Source organism: Sarcophilus harrisii, chromosome 2 (assembly GCF_902635505.1).
Source record: "Sarcophilus harrisii chromosome 2, mSarHar1.11, whole genome shotgun sequence".
Lineage (NCBI taxonomy): Eukaryota > Metazoa > Chordata > Mammalia > Dasyuromorphia > Dasyuridae > Sarcophilus > Sarcophilus harrisii.
The window spans coordinates 451,739,931-451,765,866 of NC_045427.1; the positions used below are offsets into that span (position 1 = coordinate 451,739,931).

At 35.4% G+C, this 25,936-nt stretch overlaps 1 protein-coding gene and 1 long non-coding RNA gene across 10 annotated transcripts in view; one reads left to right on the forward strand and one right to left on the reverse strand.

Annotated features, from left to right (window-relative positions):
• LOC116421742 overlaps positions 1–20,587 on the reverse strand; it is a 74,496-nt gene extending 53,909 nt beyond the window's left edge. The window contains exons 1-3 of one of the 2 annotated variants that reach the window (XR_004232246.1): positions 20,391–20,579; positions 20,165–20,271; positions 1,365–2,232 (exon numbers count right to left, since the gene is read on the reverse strand). This is a non-coding gene — a long non-coding RNA (uncharacterized LOC116421742). Of the gene's footprint in view, positions 1–1,364; positions 2,233–20,164; positions 20,272–20,390 lie in introns of those variants that run through there. The other variant, XR_004232245.1, reaches the window with a different exon arrangement.
• The window catches only part of RALGPS1 (Ral GEF with PH domain and SH3 binding motif 1), a 715,060-nt gene that overhangs the window by 65,272 nt on the left and 623,852 nt on the right, over positions 1–25,936 (forward strand). The window contains exons 1-2 of one of the 8 annotated variants that reach the window (XM_031954315.1): positions 3,588–4,005; positions 6,031–6,180. The exons of 4 other annotated variants lie outside the window; for them this stretch is intronic. The gene's annotated coding sequence lies outside the window, so the exon portion shown is untranslated. Of the gene's footprint in view, positions 1–3,587; positions 4,006–4,189; positions 5,162–6,030; positions 6,181–25,936 lie in introns of those variants that run through there. 3 more of the 8 variants (XM_031954317.1, XM_031954316.1, XM_031954318.1) reach the window with 3 other exon arrangements.

Sequence of the window (25,936 nt, forward strand, 5' to 3'; positions counted from 1 at the left end):
GCAACTGATCAGGCCAGCTTTCTGAGGATTTCCCTAGCTGGGGAGAGTGAAACTCACTACTAAGTGGTTTGCTTATTATGTAACAAATTCTTTGGTCATATCAATCCATGAAAAAACAAAAATTTTCCATTTAATACCTGAGATCAATATTTGCATTTTTTAATTTGCAAAAGAAGCCCTTGAAAATTGTTTTCTTTCTTTGGACTTACTTTAACAGTAAAAAGAGGATTGCTCTCTGGAGACAGGAGAACTGGACATGAATACCTTTTTTTTTTTTTTTTTTTTTTTTTACATTTATTATCTGTATGATATTAATGGATAAATTAAGGTTTCTGACTTTGAATTTTTCTATTTGTCAAATAGGGATCATTATAATTAAACTACAGACCCTATAAGTGAAAAGTATTTTATAAACCTTAAAAGGCTATAGAATTGTAAGTTATCATTATTATTTTTCCTAATTAAGAAATCATGAAGGAACTGTAAAGTCAAAAAATAAGTTTTTCTTTATGAGTGCAAACTTCCCATCTTAGCCTTCATTGCAAATATCTTATGTTAACATGATTTAAAGTTCATTTAAGTATTTGCCTCAATTTCATATTCATAAATAAAATTCAAAATTTCATAAACTTATTTTGCTAAAATTATAAGCATATTATAGAAATCAGATATTAAGTTTGCTTTGGTTAAACAACTGAAATGTCTATTGTTAAATGTAGGAGATTCTGACCTCCTAATTCATTTTAGCAAAAATATCCATGAATAATATTTTGGTTTGAAGATAATTCACTTCTAATGAATTTTATTGTTTCAAAAAATTAACAAACACTAATTGAGCAGGTGCACATGTACTTGCTATGTGCAAGATCTGGGTTATGCACATCAATTTTCTGAGTTTGGACGATTTATTTTCAAACTCTTAACATATCAAAATAAGTGTCTGTCCTAAAATATAACTTTAAATATGTCAATTCTAAAAATTAAATGATAAGATTGGCTGGTATACAGTAAAAGATTGGGAATCAGGAGGCTACTACTGGCTGTCATTAATAGCCTTGACTAAAATCAAATCACTTTGTCTCTCTGAATCTTAATTTTCTCATCTATACAATTAATGAGCTTGACTTGATTAGTTCATTCCACACTCACTGAACATTTAAAAGTACCTACTGTATGGATGGCACTGTAGTAGGCTGTTAATCTGCCCTAAAATATAACTTTAACTATGTCAATTCTAAAAATTAAATGATAAGATTGGCTGGTATGCAGTAAAAGATTGGGAATCAGGAGGCTACTACTGGCTGTCATTAACAGCCTTGACTAAAATCAAATCACTTTGTCTCTCTGAATCTTAATTTTCTCATTTATACAATTAATGAGCTTGACTTGATTGGTTCATTCAACACTCATTGAACATTTAAAAGTGCCTACTGTATGGATGGCACTGTAGTAGGCTCTTAATATACAGAAGTGGAATAAATGACCACATATTATTTTAAGAAATATCAATTTATTGGCTAGGCATTGAAGATGTCATGTGTACAAGTGAATATGAAACAAAGAGCAATCCAAATGAAGTTTTTGGGGAAAATTTGAGAGGGAAAGAAATCTCTTTTAGTGGAGAACAGAGATTAGGGAATAATATTTTGTAGGGAAATTGGTTTTGAATGAAGAGAAAAATTTCAACAAGTAGCCATGGAGGAAGTCCATTTCAGACAGAGGGCACACTTCATATGGATACATGGAACTAAGAGAGGACAAGACCAGATCTAAGAACGGGGAAAATCAAATCTGTCTGCAATATGGAGTGCATGAGTCTGGAAAGGAAGATTTGAGCCAGATTATAAAGTGCTTTTTAGACCAATGAGTTTGTACTTTATATTATGAGCAAGAGGGTATCACAGGAGCAGACATGGTCCAGCTCATGTATTAGGTGTAAAGAATGAATTGCCAAAGCTGAAAGAAGAATTGGGTTTGTCTCTTGAAAATAAAAAAATCAAATTTGAAGAACATTGCACTCCCATGAATTCCTTTTGCTATAAGTTTAGAGCAGTATAAGAATTAAACTTTGGGGACAAAATCTTTATTTTGAATTTGCTTCTTACTTTTGATCACTCCTGCTTTCGAAGATTGCTGCCAGAAAACTTGCACATAGTTGATCCCAAAACATAGGTGACATAACTCTTTACCAAATCACCATCTTGTCTGATTCTTAGACTATTAGACTGCAAGCTTCAATAAAAAAAAAAAAAAAAAAATTTGTTGTATTCTAAAGATTTTTTAAATTAGTGTTTTTATAAAACCACATTTTTAGGAAGTAGATATTAAATCAGAAATATTAATTGGTCTTTCCTTAAAAATTTTCTTTTGGGGAAAATATTCGTTGTAAAGATTTTTAGTCCTCTGTATTTAGATTTTTAACATAACTTATTCCATAAACATACTTTTATTGTCAGATTATTTCTTCATTTAATAGGATGGGTATAATTTTTTAAAGGAAGACAAATAGGGAGAGCCTGAAGGCAAGAGAGTAGTTTCAGTAGCTATAATAGTCTAGATGAAAAGTGATAATAACCTAAATAGGGATGTTGTCTATTTGAGGGGAAAGTAATATATGAACACAAGAGATTTGGGAGGTAGAATTAGCAGGATTTGGCAAGTGATGATGAAGAAGAAGGAAGAGTCAAAGGTGACTTTAGGGTTTTGGATCTAGGTGCTGATGATGCCTATAAAATTGAAGAAATTAGGAGAGGAGAAAGTGTTTTTGTTTTTGCAAAGGGAAATGAGTTCAGTTTTTAAAGGTACCTTCCAAGTAACTACACTCTTTAGAATCGATTATTTAACTCTGAATTGGGAAGATAACATATCATGGGTGTGTCACACAAAATGTATTTTTATCTTTTAAATAGCAAGGCAGAGTAGTGCAATATGATGATAATGGCTTATCTTTACACAGTACTTTAAGGTTACCCCCATTATCTCATTTGATCTTATGGACCATCTTATGAGGTTCTAGAGATATTTTTATTTCCTTATTACAGATGAAGAAATTGAGGGTCAGAGAAATTATGACTTGCCCTTAGTCACATAATTAGAAAGTATCAGAAGGAGGACCCAGCTTCCTTCTGACTCCAAAATCCAGCACTCTTTAAACCTGGATTTCACTGCTTTGTGGTTGTAACAAACAAAAACCTAGGAGTTGAGACCAGTTGGAGTTCTAATAATGCCATGAACTTTCTGTGTGACCTTGGATAAGTCTCTCCCAATATCCCATAATGACTTGGTCTAAATAATTTCTAAAGTGACATTCAGTTCTGACATTTTCTTCTCTAAGGTGCATTAAATCTCTATTATGCTATGATTCCAGTTGATCCTAAGTAATAAAGAAAATCAATTTAATTTAAATCAAAGCCAGGCCACGGAGTGTAAGGGGTGCAAGGCCTTTCCGAGGGATCTAGGAATCAGTGCGGTGAGGTTTGGAGGAAGGGAGCTTGGAGGGCCGGGCCAGCCCACAAGCTGTACCAAGCGATGGCTGGCATGTAGATGCACTAGGAAGAGACCATTCAGCCCTACTCACTCACCCCTGGGCCCTTTGCTGCCTTGCAGCTCCCGCTGTTGCGCACTGGGGGCTCGTCAGAGTTAATTTGCCTATCTCCGCCCCTGCTCTATGATGGTTGGTAAGAGTGTCTAGCTTCAGGCAACGATTGGCTGATCGTCTTGTCGCTCCAGCCCTAGAGCGGACGTTTCCCGCTGCGGCTGGGCTTGGGCTTCGGCTCTGCTCCCGCGGCTCCTGCAGCTCGGGCTAGCGCTCTGGCCGGGTTCCGGCCATCTCTGGCTGCAGGCGCTGCTGCCGCCAGCCCGCTGCTCTCGGCGTGGCCATGAGGAGGCGGCGGCGGCCGCTGCGGCCTGTGTCAAGGTGACCGGTCGGGACTGCGGTGGCCCCGACCACGACAGTGGCCCCGACACTGATAGCGGCCCCCGGGCCCAGCTCAGGAGAGGGAGGAGGTGAGATTCCGTCCTGGCTAAAACTGGGGCGGGGCAGGGTGGGGCCAATAGAGGGGAACTGGAGAGATACAGGGGGCGGGGCTGGGCACTGTGCGAGGCAGGACCGCAGGTGCAGGGGGCGGGGCGCCTAGGGATGTAGGAGGCTTTTCTTGGTGGGGGGGGGGGGGGGGGGGGGGGGGGAGAGGATGCAGGAAGACCACTAGGGTGGCTATAGGTGCAGGGGGTGGATTGCAGGGGCTATAGGAGCAAGGGTGGACCTACAGAAGGAGGGGATGAGATGTCATTAAGAATAGGAGGGCCCTACAGGTGTAAAGGCCAGGGTAGGAATAGAAGCAGAAAGGCCCTACAGGTGTAAGAGCTACCTTAGGAATAGGAGCAGAAGGGCCCTACAGGTGTAAGGGGCAGGGTGGCAATAGAAACGGGAGGGCCTTACAGGTCTAGAGAGCAGAAGAAAGTGAGCAATGCTAGAGGTACAAGATCTTGCAGGTTCAGGGACTGGGGATGCTTTAGTAGAGAGGTTATGGGGGCAAGTTAGGTTGATTATGAGGGGGAGGAAGAAGCGGGGTTCCTACAAGTGGGGAGAAGGTAAAAGTGCAGAGAGAGCCCTGCAGGAAAAGTGGGCAGGGTGCCTATAGGTGCAGAGAACCTGCAAAGGCTAAAAAATGAGGAAAAGAAAACCCTGTAGATAGAGAAGGTGAGAAGGTAGTCATATGGATGAAAGGAAGGGGGCATCCAGCTTATAAAGAAGAGGATGGAGTCAGTAGAAGCATAGGAAAGGAGAGATCGTCCTGTAGGTCTAGAGGACTGGGAGAAAAGCACCCCAAGAAGAGACCTGTATTTCTAGGGGCAGTCTTGGGGCTAGGATCAAGTGAACCAGGAGCTTGTATTGTAGCAGAAAGATTGCTAGATGTAATGTTAATATTTGGCTTCTGTTACTTATTAACTGTGGAAGTCACTCAACTTTTTTTGAGCCTTTTCTCATGCATAAAATGAAGGGCTTGATTGGATCTCTGAGGTTTCTTCCATTTCCAAGTAGATAGTCACAGAGATATAACAAAGGCAAGCTCAGCAGGTGATAGGGGTTCAGAGAACAGAGGACAGATGATAAATTTATAAGTACAGGAGATTGGATTTAGAGAGAGAAGACAACCAAATGGTGAGTAGACACTCACACACAAGTTCTGGGGCCAAGCCATTAGAAACATGACCTCTGAGCAATCTTGGTCTGAACCTTATGTCCTACTTTTTAGGTTGTCAGTTGTGAATTGGCAAAGAGGTGTAGGCACTCCTTGTTTCATGAGCCCTTCAGGGGAACCAGGCTTTGTGTTTTCAGGTGTCAATTCTCTTATGTTCCTGTCTTTTAGCATTCTTCATGCCTTAGGTTTCTGAGTGAGGTAGTGTATCTTTTTGTTACAATTTTTACTAGTTACTATCTGCAGTAGCCCTCAAAGGACTAAGAATGTGATGTTGATTCCTGAAATTCAGTGTTTAGATGGATGAATTCTATTTAAATGGAAAGTAGCTTGTTTTCTGCAATCCATTCCTCTCTATTGGCAACTGCCTGCATAGTTAAGAGCCTAATCAAGGGTTGGAATGGGAAGACACCTGCTGATGGCCTAGATCAAAGTAAGGTTGAGGCTGAAACCAAGAGAAAGTGGAAAGAAGATTGGAGCCAGGATTTTAATTATGGCTCTATGTGACTGAGGCATCTCATTTCTCATCTATTTAATTTCTCATCTATGAGAAGCTTCTGTTGAGCATGGTAAACTGGTTTGATGGTTTCATCCATTGGGTGTTTATCACAAACTAACTGCTGATATCCTTTCTTAATCTAAAAAGACAGAAGTCTCATAGTGGAGAGTACACTGGCCTGAGCATGAAGAGAGTTGGAATCTAGTTCTTCCCCTTTAACCATACTTGTGTGATCTTGAGAAGGGCCTTCCTTTGGAGTTTCCCTATCAAAAGAAGTGAGAGGTTTAACTTTTTCAATTCTAAAATGATATATTTTGGTTATGTTTTCTGAAGTTGCCTGGATGGACTCCAACTTTGGGACTAATGCAGTAAGGAAATTCTGGAGATGCAAGACCTCATCTACCTAGCAGCACACTCTTACAGATAATGTCCCCAGAGAGTACAAAGACAAAACAATACACAGGCAAACTGCTCAAGTTAAAGGTACATTTTGGACTCGGACTACTCTATAATGAAAAGGATTCACCTAGCTCTCCTGCTTTCCTTTTCAAGACTGTCAGCTATAGTTAAGGTCTAGTTTACGAATAACATCCTTAATGTTTTGGTTCTGCCTTTTATTTATCTACATACTTCAAATGACCACAGAGTTGGAGAGAGTCTGGTGTTCTCAATAACCTAACATGGTTGGTAGCAGGTGTTGGCTTTCTATTCCCAAAGTCCCTTATGTCTTTTCCCAAAGATCATTTGTTCTGATAGGGGCAACAATATTTGGCTATTCAGAATCTGTCTGCTTAGGGACTGTCATAAAAATTCAATTTAACTTGCTATATTTGATCTCCAGGCATTTAAAATTATTCATATAATGGTAAAGCCCAGCAATTATATATATATATATATATATATATATCAATATAATATATATATATATATATATATAATATCATAAGATGTCTCCATCATGATGATGATGATTTCAGAAGCAAATTGGGTAACCAGGGGAAATTACCTAAGAACATAGCTCAGCTTGGATTAGAATAGGAGCTGAGTGAAACTGAAAAGACTATAAAAACTTTGGCCTTAGAGAACTTCATCTATACTTCTTTTGATATCTGAAAAGGCTGTTAGCATCTGACACAATAGACCAGAAGGAAAAGTTTCTCTCATTTTCTTTTTGAAGAAGTTGGGCCATGTTGAAAATTGTTCCAGGAAAGACTTTATTTTCAGAAATTATGAAAGACTTCTTTGTGCTGTGAGATATAAAAGTGAAAACAAAACAGTCTATGTCCTCAAGATCCAGTAAAGTTAACAAATATTCATCAAGCTCTGTTTTACCAACTTGAGTTGTGTGTCAACATGCTCTTTTATAATATAAGTGCATATTACAATGCAAATACATGGAATTTGCAATCTGAGGATATGACTTTGAATTCTAGGTGTGCCATTTAATTGTTTGTATGACTTTAGCAAACTAGGGTTAATTGATTTGACCAATCAATAAAATGAGGGAGTGGGGGATTAGATTCAAGATTGTCCGAAGTCTTTTCCAGTTCTAAATCTATGAACTTCAGGTAAACAAGGCAAGCAGTCATGCCTCATTGTGAATGGATTCAATCAGATGTTTATTGTTTTCTGTGATGAATCCCTGAAGGAACAGTGGAGTTAGTGAGTCATATTTTAGACCTAAAAGGTCTAAAATGAGATTTTGCAGTTTATAAAGGACTTCCTTAGACCAACCCTTTAAGGTAGGTAATGCAAGCTGTATTATCATTTCAGACCTGGGATTCCATCTGTGTAGGGAACTCTCTTGAAAGTAAATTGCCTCTATGCATACCAGGAACTGTTCTGTAACTTAGTCCTAGAGAATTGTCTGGGAGCACTGAAAGGTGCAGAACCAATTTTGTCACAAACCTGTGAGCATTATTCTAATCTTAGAGAGGGAATAACTGAGTTCCATGAAGTAAAAATGAGTTAATTTAGGAAGGGTAATTTTATAGGCTGGGGAACTTCAGGGCAGCCTAAGAGAAGCCAGGTGTGACAGAATAAAAAAGGAGATTAATTAGGGATGGGGGAATTATCAATAAAGACACATTTATATTTAACCACCACAAAGGCACTGGACATAACTAAATGGGCCTCCTGAAATTCCTTTGAAATTTTTCTCTTACGCTGCCTGTTACTTATGTTCCTGAAATTTTTAAGTTCTCCTGATTTGTTTTTGCCTATAGTACAATTTTTTTTTTTCTATTTCACTTAGACGATAACTGGCCTGAAAGTTTATTGAAATGTAATTCAATCTTTACTCCTACTTTGTATAAAGCAGTGTAGTATCAAACAAATAGAAACGAGTACCACTAAAGTATACATAAGGATCCTTGAGGGTGCATATTGACTTAGAAAATGATATATTGACATTATCTATATTTTATTGTGTCTTTATTTTGTTAAATATTTCCCAATTACATTTTAATATGATTAAGTCGGCATCCTGCCTGTGTCTTTGACATCTCTGTCTTTGATACTGGGGATAGACATTAAGTTTAGATAGCCTCATAATTTTCAAATATACAGCTAATACTTGATTATATATACTTGGATATTTTATGGATGTTCAATAGGAAGTAAGTGCAGTATTAAAGTTCTGATGCTGTAGCCAAAACCTTGAGTCCTTATATGGTGGAAGGAACAATCGGGAACCAGCAGTTAGACTATGTCAAATTATAGTAATGGTAGGAATTATAGTATATTATTTTAGTATATAATATTATATATTTTATTATTATATAGTTGTAGAGAGCCGGAGCTTTGGAGAAGTATACTTGAAAGAAGTATACTTGACACAAGATGTTAACTCAGTGGAATTGATGGTCTTTTGTAGACATGCTTCTAACATTTGCTCCTCAGTTGCACACTCCAAGATATCATCTATGTAATGTAGTAACATTAATTTTGGAAATGCTTTTCTTACTGGAATAGGAGCAGCAGCAACATACATTTGACATATAGTAGGGCTATTTTTCATTCCTTGTGGCAAAACTGTCCATTCATATCTTTTATAAGGCTCAGCTAAGTCAACGGTGGGCACTGAAAAGGCAAATCTTTTCATATCCCCCTTATCTAGAGGGATAGAATAGAAACAGTCCTTAATGTCTATAATCAAAAGAGGCCATTCTCTAGGCAATTGCGTAGGAGATGGAAGTCCAGACTGAAGAATTCCCATAGTTTCCATCTGTTCATTTACTTTTTATTAAATCAGTCAACATCTTCCATTTTCCAGATCTCTTTCTTAAAACAAATACAAGGGAATTCTAAGGACTTAGAGAAGGTTGTAAGTATCCTTGGTCAAGTTACTCCTGCACTAGATCTAATAAGGCCTGAATCTTATCACTCGTTAAGGGCCACTTTTCCACCCACACTGGTGTATCAGTTTTCCATTGAATGGGAACAGGTGAGAGTGCAGGCAGGCCTTCAACAGCAGCCCTGCTTAAAAAGCCAAAGTACTCATTTGTAATCCTAACTGTTGTAAGATGTCTCTTGCCCACAGATTTATGGGGATCTTTTCAACTACCAAAGGAGTAAAAACTTCTGTTTTACCTTCAAATGTCTATCTCAAGGGGGTAGCACTAACTTCAGCTGCTATTGAGCCTCCTACGCCAGACATATAGATGTCTGCCTTAATCTTTAGCTAGTGACTGGGCTAATTGGTACCTCTAATGACTGTATGATCTGTACCTGTGTCTACCAACCTTTCTAATGGTATGCCATTTATTTAGATAGTAAGCATAGGTCAGTCAGCTGTAACTGCTGCAGTCCATAATATTCTTGGATTCTGTTGTTGGGAGTCAAAATCTGGGTAAATATCACCAAATTGCCTATCAGGAGTATGTATGTGTAAACCTGATGCTACTACTTCTCCTGGTTGATAAGTCACAGATTGTCTACCTGTATTAGTGACTGGGATATTAGCTACACATTCCCCAGTTTCCCAAATCAGCGTATGTATAAACACTGTTTTGTAAGCATTCTTAGGAGATGAAATGGTCAAGCCTACTGTGCCTGGAGGCAAGGGATCTATAGGATGGACAGGCATATATAGTATTATAATATATGATGTTATATATTATAGAATACATAATATTATAGTATGCGTCATATTATAACATAATTATTACATATCATATCATAATGTAATTATTAAATATTGCAGTTATTTTGCAATTGATGAAAACCAGAGAGTGAAATAGTTTTCCTAAGTTCACATAGTTAATAAATGGCAGGGTTAAGTTTCAAATTCAGGCTTCCTGTCCCCTGTTCTTTGTAAATCCATTTTTTATTTATTCTTTGATCACAATATTATAGTCACACCTCTTTGATTATAATAATTATTCAGAGTTTCTTTATGTAATAGTTAATGTCACATTCCAGTGCTTTCATGGAAGAGTTGTTTTGAAGATGTCATTTGAATACTATAGCCTTCCCATTTAAACATCAAGAATTTTAATATAATTTTCCTTTGATATCTTGACTGTAGAATGGAGCATATATAGAGAATAGACCTATGACTTAATTGGTATTTATTATTGTTGTGAGTCATTTAGTTATGTACAACTTTTTGTGATCCTGTATGAAATTTTCTTGTTTAAGATACTGGAGTGTTTTCCCATTTCCTTTTTCTGTGGGTTAAGGCTAACAGGTCAAATGATTTGTCCAAGATCACAAAACTACTAAGTCTTTGAGGCTTGATTTGAACTCGGTTCTTCCTGCATTCAGGATTATCATGAAGGATCAGAGCAGGAATTTAGTAGAAGAAAGGATTCATGTCAGACATCTTGTCCAAATTACTCAAGAAAGAATAACCAATACTCCTAACATCCCTGAAAAGTCATGATCCAGCCTTGAAAATGTGTATTTTTCTCCTTGTCTGGATGATTTGATTTTGGATTGCTTAAGGAAACATTTTCCTTATATTAAGATAAAATCTGCTTCTTTATCACTTCCATCCTCTGGTTCAAATTCAACCTTTTTATGTTGTACAAAGCAAGTATAATCCTCTTTTTCAGATGACTTCTCTTCAGATACTTGAAGACAATTAAGGTCTTCACATATCCGGGGGAAAAAATCCTCAATGATTTCACTTGATTTTAATATGGTATAGTTGATAGTCCTATCATTAGCCTGCTTGCCCCCATTAGGATATGAAATTTTTTCAGCGTATTTTGTAAAATGTGATTTCCAGTGTTTCATTCAGCCCTGCAAATCCATCTAATGAGGGTAGTGGACAAATATTCCCTTTCTCTTGTTATGCCTTTGCTATTATTAACTCCTACTTTATATAAAGCAGTGGTATCGAACATTATTATGTCTTTGTTAATGTAGCCCAAGATTACCGTAGGGTTTTTGACTGCCATGTGCCATTAACTAGTTATATTGAACCTTCAGGGTTTTTTACAAACTATGTAACCATATTTTACCTACCCAGTATATATGAAAGTTGTAATAGGCTGAAGCTGAGCAGATGCACTGAGGTCCAAGCACTTGAGGCTAATTAGCAATTGTGCAATACTCTATTAATATATGCTTGGAGAAAGAATGGCCCCACTCATTCTCTGTGCAAGTTTGATGTGTTGTATAGGAGATTGGATAGAGGATTTGGTGGATGGAGTGTGAGAGCCAGAGGCACTGCTGGCTGGATTTATGTGTCATGATTGCTCTCATTTTGTGTTGCCATTCCCCTTCACCTCTGCAAAGAATAAAGATCAAGGATTTTCCCTTATCCTGACTCTGGCTGATTTTAAAATACTCTGGGTGCTAAACATGGTCATCACAGAAGATGTTTAAAAAAAAAGCTCAAGTATACACTAAATTTCAACTTAATAGCTTTGGCTCATTGTTCTTGTATATCCTGGATCCTAATTCTTTCCATGTATTGGACAGATCTGCTAGCTTTGGTGCCATTTGCAAATGTCAGCAGCGCTATGTTGGGGACTAACTAAATAGTCAATTTATGATAGTGTGAATTAATGTATATATGGATACTTCTTCCAAGTAGAGATCACAAATATCTGAGTTACTTTATAGTTTATTAATCTTTTTTTTTTTTTTTTCTCCATCACTGGGTCTCTTTCATTTTCAGTCTACAAGTAGGGGCTTGGTTCCACTCTGATCAGCATAGGAGTTCTGACTTGCCCCTTTTCTCAAACTAGATTGGTTCACTACCCTTTATGCAACCTTGTATCCTATCATTTCCACTCCCATTATCTTGTGTCAAACAGTTGGGACAACTGATTAGCTTAGCCTACTGTAACTCAGAAGTTATGAATTCAGGAAATCCATCAACCTCAGCCTTTTCAGTAGCAAGAATTATGGGCATGTGCCACTATGTTTAGCTCTGTAATCTTTTCTATGCTTTTTCACAAACCCTCTGTGGAAGATCCACTCAATATATGAGTTGTCTTTTTCTGACTCCTTTAATATCTTGTGGCTTTCACTGTAATACTTGATCTTTCTGTTTATTTATAATTCTATGACCAGCTCTAGGCAAAATTGATATACTTCAGTATCCTAAAAACTTTATGATCTAATTGATTTGTTATTCTCTCTAATGAAATGTTACAAATTCTGTCGCAACTTCTTATCATATGGGATTCTTGTCCATATCCTGCTATGAATCTCCTACAATAATCCATTAAATAAGCTAAGTCTTCCTTCTAGGACTTGAGATATTTTGTAAGTACCACTACAGAATGTATGATCCCTGTGTCATCTTTTACTCTTAGTAACAACCAGTCTACTTCCTTTTCCCAATATATATCTCTTTAGTATCATATGCTATTCTTTGTGTGCAATTCATCACTTTTGCAGATCGTTTATAATCACTGTGTGTCTATTCATTGTCTTTTAGATAACACTCAATTTTAATTCCTCAAAGATTATTATATTTTATGATTCATTACAGCATAATTCAGAGAATGTTGATGTTTAAAAACATGGGTTTTTGTTTCAGAGAAAAATACTGTACCATTTCCAAATTTGATCTAGCATTCTCTCTTCTTCCCAATTTCTGTACATAGTTCAGTGTTTGCCTATAATATATGTCTAAGATATATGTATCCTGATAATTAAACACTATGAACAGCTGTTCAACTGTATATCATGGTCTGGTCAATAAACATTCCTCATTCACTGTGTGGATTTTAAAGTTAAACTCTTGAGTTGATTATTTAACTTATTTAAGAGGTTGTGAAATGTATTAGAGTTTTGTTCAATCAGCACAATGTAAACCATTAAAAGGAGCTTCTAGAGGTCCTCACTGCCCGGGGAAAACCCTCTTCCATTTGGACTTTGTGTTGAACATCTTCCATGATAGTGATGAATGCCTATAGGAAACGTATCTATTAATATCAAATCATAAAAAAAGATTTGTGGAATGAGGTTATCTATTTTGAGGAATCTTTTATGATTGTAATATAACACAAGAGACACTTTTTTGTAGAAGAACCAAATAAAATGCTTTTTCATAGTCAATAAACGACAAACACAATGGGATCTTGCATTTTCTGGCTCTTCTGTGTAAATTTTATAGCTGTAAAGATGTGGTCTTCTGTAGAATTTTTTTTTTTTTGCAAAAGTTCATTTCTTTTTTCATAAAGGATGCCTAGATTAATATATAAATTATTTTCATAAAGATTTATAGAAATGAGAAATTAGGTATATGGATTGGTAACTGTTGCTATTTTTTTCAATATGACTTTAATGGCAGTATTATCTGTGATTTTAAAAAATTTGGTATCTTTTCTTCTTTTACATATTGTACATACCCTGATAATATCTCTTCCCCTTCCCAAACAATTTTAAAATGAGGATACAGTGCCACAGAAATAATTGAAATCATCAGACAATAAAAAGTTATTTCTAAAGAACTTTGAAGATTATTTTCTATATTTGTCTTTCATAAGCTGCTTTTTTTTTTAAACTGAAGGCATCATCGTTTTAAGGAGCAATTTATATTTTTTAGGGGGCAGTAAAATGATTAACTGTTTTCATGTAGTATGTATTTTTTTCTGTCTTCAAATGTCTGGTAATTTTCTGAAACTTATTTTATAAAGATATTAAACTAACTTTAGCAGTTTAATGCTTTAAACTGGAGATCTCAATTTTTCTCTCACATCAGAGATGAGAAGTAGGAGGCAGATAGAAATTTTATTTAATTAATGTCAATACAATTAGAAAAAGTGTCTGCTTCGAAAAATACATTTAGATTATACTAATACAAATTTTCCTCTACTATGGGATGTTGGACTATAATATTCATACTTTATTCATATATCACTAAAGTTGCTTCTAGTTCTTATTTTCTGTTTCTTAGATTTTTCTTTTCAGAATTTAGTTGGGGGCTCCTTGGAGTCAAGAAAACCATTTCTCAAGCATCTTTGAATTTCATTATTGCTTGTTTCTATTAACCTGAACGTGTCACTTCAATTCACTAAGCCTCAATTTCCCAATTTTTAGCATGGACAATAGTGATCCTTGATATATGTAATTCATAGGATGGTTGTGAGGAAAATATTTTGTAAACCATAAAGTGCTATTGAAATATGAGTATTATTTCTACAGCTAAACAAACTGTGCCTCTCTCCCCACTTAGAGAATCTAAAGATGACTTCCTTGTAGCTTAGGGAGGGAGTGATCCTAGATCCTCAAAGTCTATGTCAGCAGAACTTAGTATCTGTCAGGTTCTGTCAAAATGGCAAAGATTTGAGTATGAGACTTATAATGGACTTTGTTGAACAACAAACTGACTTACTTTGGAGTGGCTTGGCTTGTTACTAGGTTGTTCACAGAGTGAAAATTTTTTTTCCATAACTTTCCAAGTCTGTATGCCAATTTCATTGATGGAAAGAGTGCCTCATACCTATGAAACCACAGATCCCTTTAAATATTTAAGAAATAAACTTTTCCTTCTTTTGGAAATGTATAGTAAGCTTATATTCCATTTACCTAATTATTGGATTCAAATGAGAGCAATAATCAATCAAACTTCATGTTACTTTTTCTTTAGGCTTTTTTATTACACAGTTAAGACAATTAATTACTAGGGTATTCAAAACAAAATTAAAATTCCTGTACTTTAGTGTTCAAGAGATTCTTTGAAAATGTTCTTATTAAGGGATGAAGAGAGTATAATGAATTTGATTAAATTCTAATTTGGTAGGACCATATTAATTCTCATTTGAACCTGATAACTAGGTCAAGGAAATCTGGGCTTTCTCTATACTTCTCAACCTATGGAATGAAATTTTTGTTGTTGCTATAAAGAAATGTGTAGTGTTCTCTTCTTTTCTCAAATGTGATTGTTCTCTGGGAGCAGGTTTCTTGGGGAGTTTCTCTGGAGGCAGCCTTAGTTTTGGTTCACAGTAATAATCACCTCAAATGCAGCCAGTTGATAAAAGTTTAAATCGTTTATTGTCTCCTTCAAAATAACCCGGTTAGTTTTCTTAGAGGCCTATCTCCCTCCTTGGTTCCAAGAGCTCTTGCAGCTTGTTTGCCAGCTTCAACCTCCAGCTCTTTCGGAATCTTGGTTCTACTCTTCTCCACTGACTCCAGGAGCTCCTTATATATGATCTCTTAAAGGTATGAACCCAAAGGTTGACTCCTCCTCTGAGAGAGTGGGATTATGGGAGATGTAAATTTGTGATCTCATACTGAATCCTGAAATCTCCCAAACTTGTGAACTAATGTGTGAACTCTCAAAGTTTAAACATAAGCATTGTTTCTATCAATTCCATTGAGTTAACACTTTGTAAGGATTCTAACATAAATGAGTTGTAAAAAAAGAAAACAAATAAAAAATACTTGACAAAGTATATCAGAGCTTGATTTAAATTCTTATAGTTCCAATTCCTTTTATGGAGTAGCAAATTTAACTGGAAAATATTAAACTGGAAAATAAAACATGGATGGATATAGAAATCAATTTTCATTGGGGAGAGGCTTTTGAAAAATAGATTCATTTCTCTGGGTTCTTGCCTTTTGATATTCTAAATATATTTTTGATTGTAAAGAATGTGTAGCTAGGCTGAAAATGTAAGATAGAGACATTTAGAGCATTATAAGATATTGGCCTACCATTTGTTAAGCCTCAAATATATATTAATCATTGCAGAACATGACAGTTTTCTGATCAGAGTGATGCTTTCCGAAATTAAAATTCATTATTATAGAACTAGAAGAGACCTTAAGGCCATTTACTCTAGCCTGTATATAAGGCTATTTAATCCAACTCATACCTAAACAGAGATCTTCTCTATAATACTCTCTGACAAATGGCCCTCTAATCTTTGCTGGATGACCAATACCCAACAGGCCTGAGGTCTTCCTTTGGATCTTTTTATACTTCTTAGGTTGTCTATCTACTATACCTTATTCTCACAAGTGACCAGTTATTTCCTTTTCCAGTTATGTATTTGTGCATATAGAGATGTACATATGCGTGTTCATAAACATATATGTATATGCATATATACATATGTTTTATATAAATATTCTTCATGTCTTTTATTCAGTATCTTGTGCATGAGACATTATTGGAAATATGATCTACACTATTTATATTCACTATGTGTTTTCTTATTGTGCTTTTGGTCACCTACAGTTTTGATCCATATGGGTTTCATAATTCATAGCCATGTAATAGAAAAATATAGGATATTTGCTAAGGAGTAGCTTGGGCTCAGTGAAAGAAGTGCACAATTTTCCCATTATGATTCAGTCTGCTCTTCTCCACCTGTGTAATTCTGGGCTTAGCTTGTTTTTTGTCCGAGAGACCCTCAATGGACTAACCACATGCTAAAATCTGTACTATAAACATTTTTCATCCAATTTGCTTTTAATGTGTAGATAACTAGGCTACTTTTTTCCTTACATCTTATTAAAGAGATCATAATAGTATTTTAGAATTTGATACAAAATATAATCTGCAAACAGGAGCATCTAGAGCACTTTCATTTTCTCTAAGGAATTTTTCTGATGATATAATCGAATAAAATTCATCTCCCTAGATGTACGTAACCTTTTGACAATCAAGGCATTTCATGATATTTTTAGTGTATTCTTTTTTATATTGCAAAAAACCTTTTTTGTTCATATTACTTTGAAACTTTAAGAGATCTGCAATCTCATCAACACTGGTATTCATTTCACAGATGCAGATTGCAGCCCCACAAAGCTTTCTTATCCTGTACAACTTTTTTGAGTCCTTATTTCCAGAAATCTATTATAGAAAACTAGTCCAAATTGCTATAAATTTTCCTCTTGTCCTTTTAAGGCATTAGGGGAACTAATCTATCACTTTGTTTAATTATTACCACTCATTCATTCTTGATACATAACTGTACCTTCCTTCCCTTTTCTAGTACCATACATGTATGTATATGTATATACAATTTGCATATAAATACATACCTATTTATTTACACATATTCATATAATTAGAAATACATATAATATGTATATGCATAATGTATAAATGACTAGAAAAAGTATATTGTATATATGTCTATATATTTATTACATTCTATGCTAGAATAGGAGCTGAGGTGGTCAAACATCAAAAATGAAACATAAGATAGACCAATTAATACATTGTTGCTCTCTAAAATCTTAAAAGAATTGATTGATTTACACTCTGTTAATGTAGCTTGAGTGAGTCACAATGAGGTGAATAGGCTACTGAGGTCCTTACAGATAATAGATAACAATTGTGCAGATCCATAAGCTTGAAGGAGTTGTAATTTATAGAGTATTCCAAAAATCTTGTTTGTTTGTTTTAGCAATTTTAAGTTACTAAAGCTTAGCTTATATGGTTGTTGAAGGAAAAATGCCTAAGCTAATGACATTATGGATCTATCCAAGAGTATGAAAATACTCTATTTCTTATTTGCAAGTCATTATTGGTGCCATAATGGAGCTTGTTATCCTAAACATGTTTTTCCTTTGCTCTGAGTTATTTGTCACTTGAGTATTTCTGAGATTCATATGTTATTTTACATGTTGATTTACATAATGGCAGCCATGTAACATTCCAGCAACAGTGACCTTAAAGACACGATCTTTTGGAACAGCTGTTTGAGATCACTAAAAGAATATTGTGGTTTCCAAGGAGGCAATTTTCTAGTTGTGATCCAGCCTGATTTCCTCTTGTGACATTCTGGGTACCTGGACCATAGAATTTACTATCTATGTTTCTTCTGTGAATGAATTTATTGGTCTTAGCTTCTTCTGAGACTGTAAGAAGGTAGAATAAGAGGCAATGTGTAGAAGCTGAAGAGGAACATTTTTTTAATATAAAAATTCCTAACCTTTTAGAAAATTTAAAAGCTAGCAGCTTCTATATCAAAGTCTTTGAGGTGTAGTCCATGCTGAATTTGGGAGATAATCCTCATTCTTAGAGCCTTTTCAAGAGTCTAGATTAAAAATGTATAGGAAATAGTTGGAACCAATGTTATATAGAAATCCAGTGGACCAAGGAAGGACAAAGCCTTGGGAAATATCAATTTTGAGGACAAAAGAAGAGAAGCCAACAAAAGAAATGGAGAATGTCAAAGTGATCTTATAACTTTCAGTGATAGAGCTGGAAAAATGTGACATCCTTGGAACAGAAAAAGACCTTAGAGGTAGCCTAACAGGTAGATCTATAGGCTATTCTAAACTAATATCCTAATTCTATGGATGAGGTGACTGCAGGCCCAGATATTTATTGAACAAACAAATCCAAAGCTTTTTCTTTTGTTTTGAATGTTTTTTTTTTTTTAAATTTAGTAACTGAAGGTAAATTGAGAATGGCTATTGAAAAGCTATTAAGGAACAATGGTGTTTAAAATAAAAACTTTTTATAGCAAAATGGGATATGAGGAGTTATGTGCAAAGAATACTGATTCTGGAGTCCCAGTCACATAATTGATTTGAAGTGAACAAGACACTTGCTCAATTAGGGCTCAGTTTCTTCATTTGTAAAATGAGGGGTTTGAATAGGATGCTTTCTTAGGACCATTCTCACTCTGAGTTTATGATCTCAATACATTTGGACAAGCAAAGTTGAGTCATGATAGTTTTGCAATTTCAAATAATTTCTCTTTGAGAAATGAGTTTGTTTTCTATTTAAGCCAGGTAGCTGATTAGGAGGAATTTAAGTATATTTGAGGATTTCCTGGAATATGACTGCATAACCTTTCTGAGTTTCAATTTTCTCATCTTGAAAATGGGGATAATAATATCTGACTTGCTCTGAGGACATATAATAGATGTGTATGTATATGTGTATACACAATCATACACATACTATATAATATTTACATGCATGTATATGCATGAATGTATACATCTATGTAATCATCAAGGTCTTTATTGCTAAACTTAAAAAGAATTTAATATAGCTTCCCATGCTTTTTCACATAGTCTTTATGAATTGCTGTGACCAAGGAGGAAAACAAAGCTATCATCATCTGGTGGCCAACATTATGGCTAGGAGTATTTTCTAATTTAACTAAGTAAATTTTATGTAGCTAAATAAATTTAGCTAGTAAATACTCCACAATTAGTAGGTCTTACTTTGCTAGACCTTTTTATCTTGATAGATCCTTCCAGAACTGGTGCCTTTGCTGAAATTGCTTTTAAGAAATTAATTTCACCTTCATTTTAGAATATGGAATCAGACTAGGACTTTAATCAAGCTGTGCTTTTATAACTTAGTTCTATCCATATCAGATGGTATCAGATATGTTGCTAGTTACTAAAACAAATCCTCTACACCAAAATGTAGCTACACCAAAAGTGACTCTGGGAAGTTCCTTACTCTCCCTGATGGTTATTTTCCAACTTCCTGAAAGGAGAATGTTGCAGAAGTTCACAGTCCAATGAGTGGAACCAAGAGAATGGTGTACACAGTAACAGCAATATTATTCTGAGAGCAATTTTGAATGACTACTTTTTTTGAGTATCATTTATAATCAAATCAACTACAAAGTATTTATGAATGAAAATGCTATCTACATCCAGAGAAAGAACTGATAAATAGAAGAATGTGTAGCATACTGCACATATATTTACATATATCATACATATATTTATACATACATTTTATGTGTATATAAATATATGTGTGTGTGTGTGTGTGTGTGTACACACACATATATATGGGTGACCTTCCAGTGCTAACTCTTTGGGTAACCCTACTGTCTCATTAATATAATGGTATAATCAGTATGGGATTTACCCAGGTAAAAATGGCCTTTGACTCCTATCTCCTAGAACAATCCTTCTTAATCTACTATATTTTACTGAATCTTAATTATTAATTATGTGATCTTGTATGGAGTTGGTTACCCATAAAGATAGGCCTGCTCTGCTACATAGAGTATCTTTTTGTTACATAGATTCAATAAAAAGAATAAACAATATATAATACAATATTTACCTTGTTATGGACTGGCTGCCCACAGTTTCTAGAGTGATGTTGACTTTAAGCAATATATAAGCAGCACTGTCTGAGCCTAGGAGTTCTAGCAAAGATGAGTTCAACTGCTTTCTTCCCAGAAATAGGTAAAAAAAAAAAAAAAAAAAAGAGTAAAGTATGTACAATTACAGTCTTTAAACTCTATTCAGTGTATGATCTCTCTAAATTGGGAACCATGTCCAAATACCTGTCAAATAGTGGAAAGGCATTCTCTGGAGGTAGAGCTCCCTTTCATTGCTGGCTGACTGGCTACTGGTTGCTACTTCAGGCCCATTCGTTCCTAATTCAGCTTAACCATGCTTTTTGTAGAGGCATTTGTGATGGTAACAATGCTGTTTGGCCTCATATTGTGGCATCTCCAGTGATTGCTACAGCATTAGGTAGTTTTTAATTTGGGGGTGGTTTATCAACAGGGTGGGAGCCTGGGGGACTCCATTAAAAATGCAGACTTACATAACAAGACCAATAACATTTCAACCGGACATCAACTGAGAATGAACATCGAACACGCGCTTATTTCCAAAATGGTGTTATTCAATGAATGATGATCAGACATAATATTAATCAAAAACAATAATAACAAAGAATGTTTAGATATTAAGCTAAGTATTAATAATCAATTATATTAAAGATATATAATCAGTGATCGATAGACATATTATTATTATATTACTAAAACCTCACTAGACATGCGTTTATACCCCCCCCCCCAATATGTAACCCATTGACTAGATGAACGTACTAAGGGTGCATTTGTGTGAGTGTGGGTGTAAGTGTGGGTGCAAGTGTTTGTGTGTGTATGTGTGTGTGTGTGTGTGTGTGTGTGTGTGTATGTATGTGTGTCTGTGCGTGTTTAGGCAACAAGCAAAGACAAACAATATTTATAATAGTTTCTTACCACTAAACCCCCATTCCCTCCTTACTAAATTTTATTGCTTCCATCAAACCCCAAAACCGGATGATAGGCCTTCAGTATGGTAATTAAATACCACGGAGAAATAGGTACTAAAACACATGCAAGCAGCAACTAAGTCTAACTCAAACCCACAAACAACCACTCACTATTAAAAACTGCTGTAACTATTATAGGATATTATAGTAAACACTTAACTGCCCTGTAAACTAGGCAAACACCTGTCTTCCAACCCAAACCTTAAATTCATCTTTTTTGTGAGAAAAAAAAATTTTGCAAAAAAATTTAATACTGACATAGTATACAAACTTAAATTTTATCAAATTTTTATTTATTGTTTGTGTAGCTTAAGGCAAAGCAAAGCACTGAAAATGCTTAGATGGGCTTTAATCAGTTCCATAAGCACAAAGGTTTGGTCCTGGCCTTACTGTTAATTTTTATTAGACCTACACATGCAAATTTCCGCAACCCAGTGAGTATGCCCTTTTAAATTCCATTGAGTCTAAAGGAGCTGGTATCAGGCACACTTACACAAGCAGCCCATGACACCTTGTTTAACCACACCCCCACAGGTTACAGCAGTGACTAACATTGAGGTATAAACGAAAATTTGACTAAATCATAATAAAAAGGGTTGGTAAATCTCGTGTCAGCCACCGCGGTCATACAATTAACCCAAATTAACAGAAGAATGGCGGAAAGAGTATTTAAGCATTCAATCCACCAAATAAAGTTAAAGCTCAACTGTGCTGTAATAGACCCTAGTTGATATTAAAAAATGCAATTTATGTGACTTTACCCATGCTGAAGACACTAAAGCTAAGGTACAAACTGGGATTAGAGACCCCACTATGCTTAGCCGTAAACTGAGGTAATTAAATAACAAAATTACTCGCCAGAGAATACTAGCCACTGCTTAAAACTCAAAGGACTTGGCGGTGCCCTAGACCCTCCTAGAGGAGCCTGTTCTATAATCGATAAACCCCGATACACCTCACCCCTTCTCGCTTATCAGTCTATATACCGCCATCGTGAGCTCACCCCAACAGGGTTCCAAAGTGAGCAAAATCATGAAACCATAAAAACGTTAGGTCAAGGTATAGCATATGAAGGGGAAAGCAATGGGCTACGTTTTCTATGTTAGAACACAACGGATTGTCTTATTGAAACAAAGACATGAAGGAGGATTTAGTAGTAAATTAAGAATAGAGAGCTTAATTGAAATAGGCAATAGGGTGCATACACACCACCTGGCACCCTCCTCAATAAAGTAACTTCAAATACCTAAAAAGAATATGCCAAAAAGAGGAGAAAAGTCATAACATGGTAAGTATACTGAAAAGTGAACTTGGACAATCAAAATGTAGCTTAAATAAAGCATTTAGCTTACACCTAAAAGATTTCAGCTAATCCTGATCATTTTGAGCTAGACCTAGTCCTAGATATACCCAATTAAACTATTTATAACACCCTACAAAACATTTATAAACCCTAGTATAGGTGATAGAACAGACTAATCTGAAGGCACAATAAAGAAAGTACCATGAGGGAACGTTGAAAGATTCCATCCTGTAAGCGACAAAAAGCAAAGATTATATCTTCTACCTTTTGCATAATGACTTAGCTAGTCAAATCGGACAAAAAGAATTAAAGCCCACCTTCCCGAAATTAAGTGAGCTATTGTAGAACAGTTGTCAGAACGAACTCGTCTATGTAGCAAAATAGATGATTTTACAATAGGGGTGAAAAGCCTGTCGAACTTAATGATAGCTGATTGTCCCAAAAACGAATTTAAGTTCAACTTTAAATTTAATTCAAGTACTAACAGACACTATTTAAATTTAAATGTTACTCAAAAGAGGGACAACTCTTTTGATACGTAGACAAACTTACCTAGAGGATAATGAAACACACATAAAACATTGTAAGCCTAAAAGCAGCCATCAATTAAGAAAGCGTTAAAGCTCAAACTTAGGTAACATTTAATACCAACAATTAACCAAAATCCCTAAGCTCTATATTGGACAATCTATAGTTATTTAGAAGATATAATGCTAATATGAGTAACCTGAACATATTCTCCTTGCACAAGCATACTTGGTTTGTGCCAGCTTCTTCTTTTTGAGGAAGTTATGGAACTGATTCATATATTAAGCAGGAATTTGGGCTCAATATATACAGTTGTGTATACAATGTACACAGACCACTCTGAAGGTCTGTTTCTTGTATTTATTTAAAATGTAAAATAAAGAGTATTTAAAATGCTCTTCTTATTTTTTTAAAGACAACTCTCACTTCTCAGTTAATTCCTGTAGTTTCTAGTCCCCAAATCAAGCCCTCTTGTAAAAAAAAAAAAAAAAAAAAAAAAAAAAGTTAAGCAAAACAAATCATCACAGCAATGGTATATGACAACATAAATAAAATAATACACCTATAGTCCACTACCCTTCAGAAGAGGAAGGAAATTTTTTTTTACCATCATTCCTCTGAAACCAAGATTGCATTGAACATATTATTTTAAAGCAAAAATTTAAAAATTAATGATTTTATCTCATTATTGTGATTATCGTGTTTGTTGTTTTTTTGGTTCTGCTACTTGCCTTTACATCAGTTCTTGTAAGCCTTCCCGTGTTTCTCTGCATTTGTCATTTCTTATTTCTTAAGATGTAATAATTATGATTCTAGTGTTTTTCATATTTTGAGGGAGATATTGGGATTGATAGGCCTAAATCAGGGCCTTTTTATTCCTTGGGCTCACTCAGGTGAGCAGTGTCTTCTCTTTGAGCTGGGAGACTAGCTATCCATCTGAGTAGCAGGAGTTATGGAATGCTTATCAGATTTTGAATCAGTTATTTGCAAATGCTTGTCTTGCCTAGGTCTCTAGTAGCAGTGGAGAATTTTGTGAACAGGAACTGATTCTAGAGGGTAGGCAAGAGACAAATTGCTAGAGACAACCAGTCTAATAGAAAAATTACTGGTAAAGTGGATTAATAATCAAACCAAACAAATGAGATGATGATGAAGCAGCTGGAGACCATGCCATACAAAAATCAGTTTAAAGAACTGGAAAATTTATCTTGGATAAGTATCTGAAAGACTGTTATGTTAAAAAAAAAAAAAGATTAGACTGAATGTTCTGGGAAGAGGACAGAATTAGGAGCAATGGATAGAAAATGGAGAGAGGTTAATTTCATTTGGGTAATGAAGACAGACAACTCTTATTTTTAACAAAGGGACTGGTGCGGATACTAAATGGGATAGTCCCCATGACTAGAGCGCTTCAAACAGAGGTTAGATGATCACTTGTTGGGGTAGTATTGGGGAATTTCATGTTCATATGTGGATGCCCTCTGAAATTTTGATTCATTGGTGGTAAGCAAAATATGATTAATAGAAGAGTCCTCTCAAAATCAAAATGAAGCTAGGTCTAGCAATGAAACAGTTAAGCCAACAGGAATTTATTAAATACCTCCCATTACCAAACACTGTGCTAAGTATTGGATATCATCATTGATAACAGCTGAAACGGATTGCCCTTTTGGTTTTTTAGGACATAAGGCACATTTGTATCAGCCCAGGATGTCATTCCCTTCTCCAGGCCTTCAAGATTTGGGGGTTCTGGTTGACTGGAGTGGAGTTCATGCCATCTCCATGTTCTTCTCTTCTTCTTCCCTTTTTTTCAGTCCCCTCCAGGGACATCACAAAGTATTTATAGTTAGAATTTGGATAAAGGCAGTAGAAAATCTTCATGATTTAGCAGAAGCAGTATTGGATTAGAAATGGGGAAACCTTATTTGAATATCACTTTTTATCATTAATGAACTATGTCATTTGATCTCTCTCATCTTCAGTTTTCATTATTGACCAATATTGGCCATGTAATCATGGGCAAGTCCTCCACACAACTCTTTGAAATGCTCAATTACAGAGAAAGTGATAGCTTGTATTGTAGAATGAGTTTCCTCATCTGGATGCACCCTCTAACAGTAAAGTATCAGGAGTTTGATTTTTTTAAACAGAAATTTGAATCCTTCCCTCAGGGAAATTGATGATGGTTGCTACATCAAGAAATGAGACAGATAATATGCTTTTTTATAAACACATTTTAAGGTAAATCTGTATTTCTCCTTTTCTCTGAATTACAGCTAAATCTCTTGGTAGCATGGATTGGAAGTTGAGCAATTGGAATATTATTCCAATCTAGCTCCTTACTCAATTTGAGACATTGGGGGAAAAAAAAATCAGTATTCCTCCTTCACATAGTTTCCTCGTGTAATATAATAGAGTTGGAAGAAAGCTTTTCTGGGTCTAATAATCTTTAATCTAGGCTAGTTGTCTAAATTGGTTACTCTCTCCTAGAAGTGGACTTTTTTTCTTTCTGGTTTATAAGTAAGTTGGCTTGCTAGCTCCCTTCATTTTTAATATGTCAGAGAACATATCTTGTAGGATAGGAATTACTTATGAGCTTTTAGAAAGTCAAATGGTGATCACTGTGCCTTCATGAACTTCGTTAAGAATAGGTCATGCATATTGTTCTGTAAGAAATGACCAGCATACTACTGGGTTTATATCCCAAGGAGATACTAAAGAAGGGAAAGGGACCTGTATGTGCCAAAATGTTTGTGGCAGTCCTGTTTGTAGTGGCTAGAAACTGGAAAATGAATGGATGCCCATCAATTGAAGAATGGTTGGGTAAATTGTGGTATATGAATGTTATGGAATATTATTGTTCTGTAAGAAATGACCAGCAGGATGAATACAGACAGGCTTGGAGAGACTTACATGAATTGATGCTAAGTGAAATGAGCAGAACCAGGAGA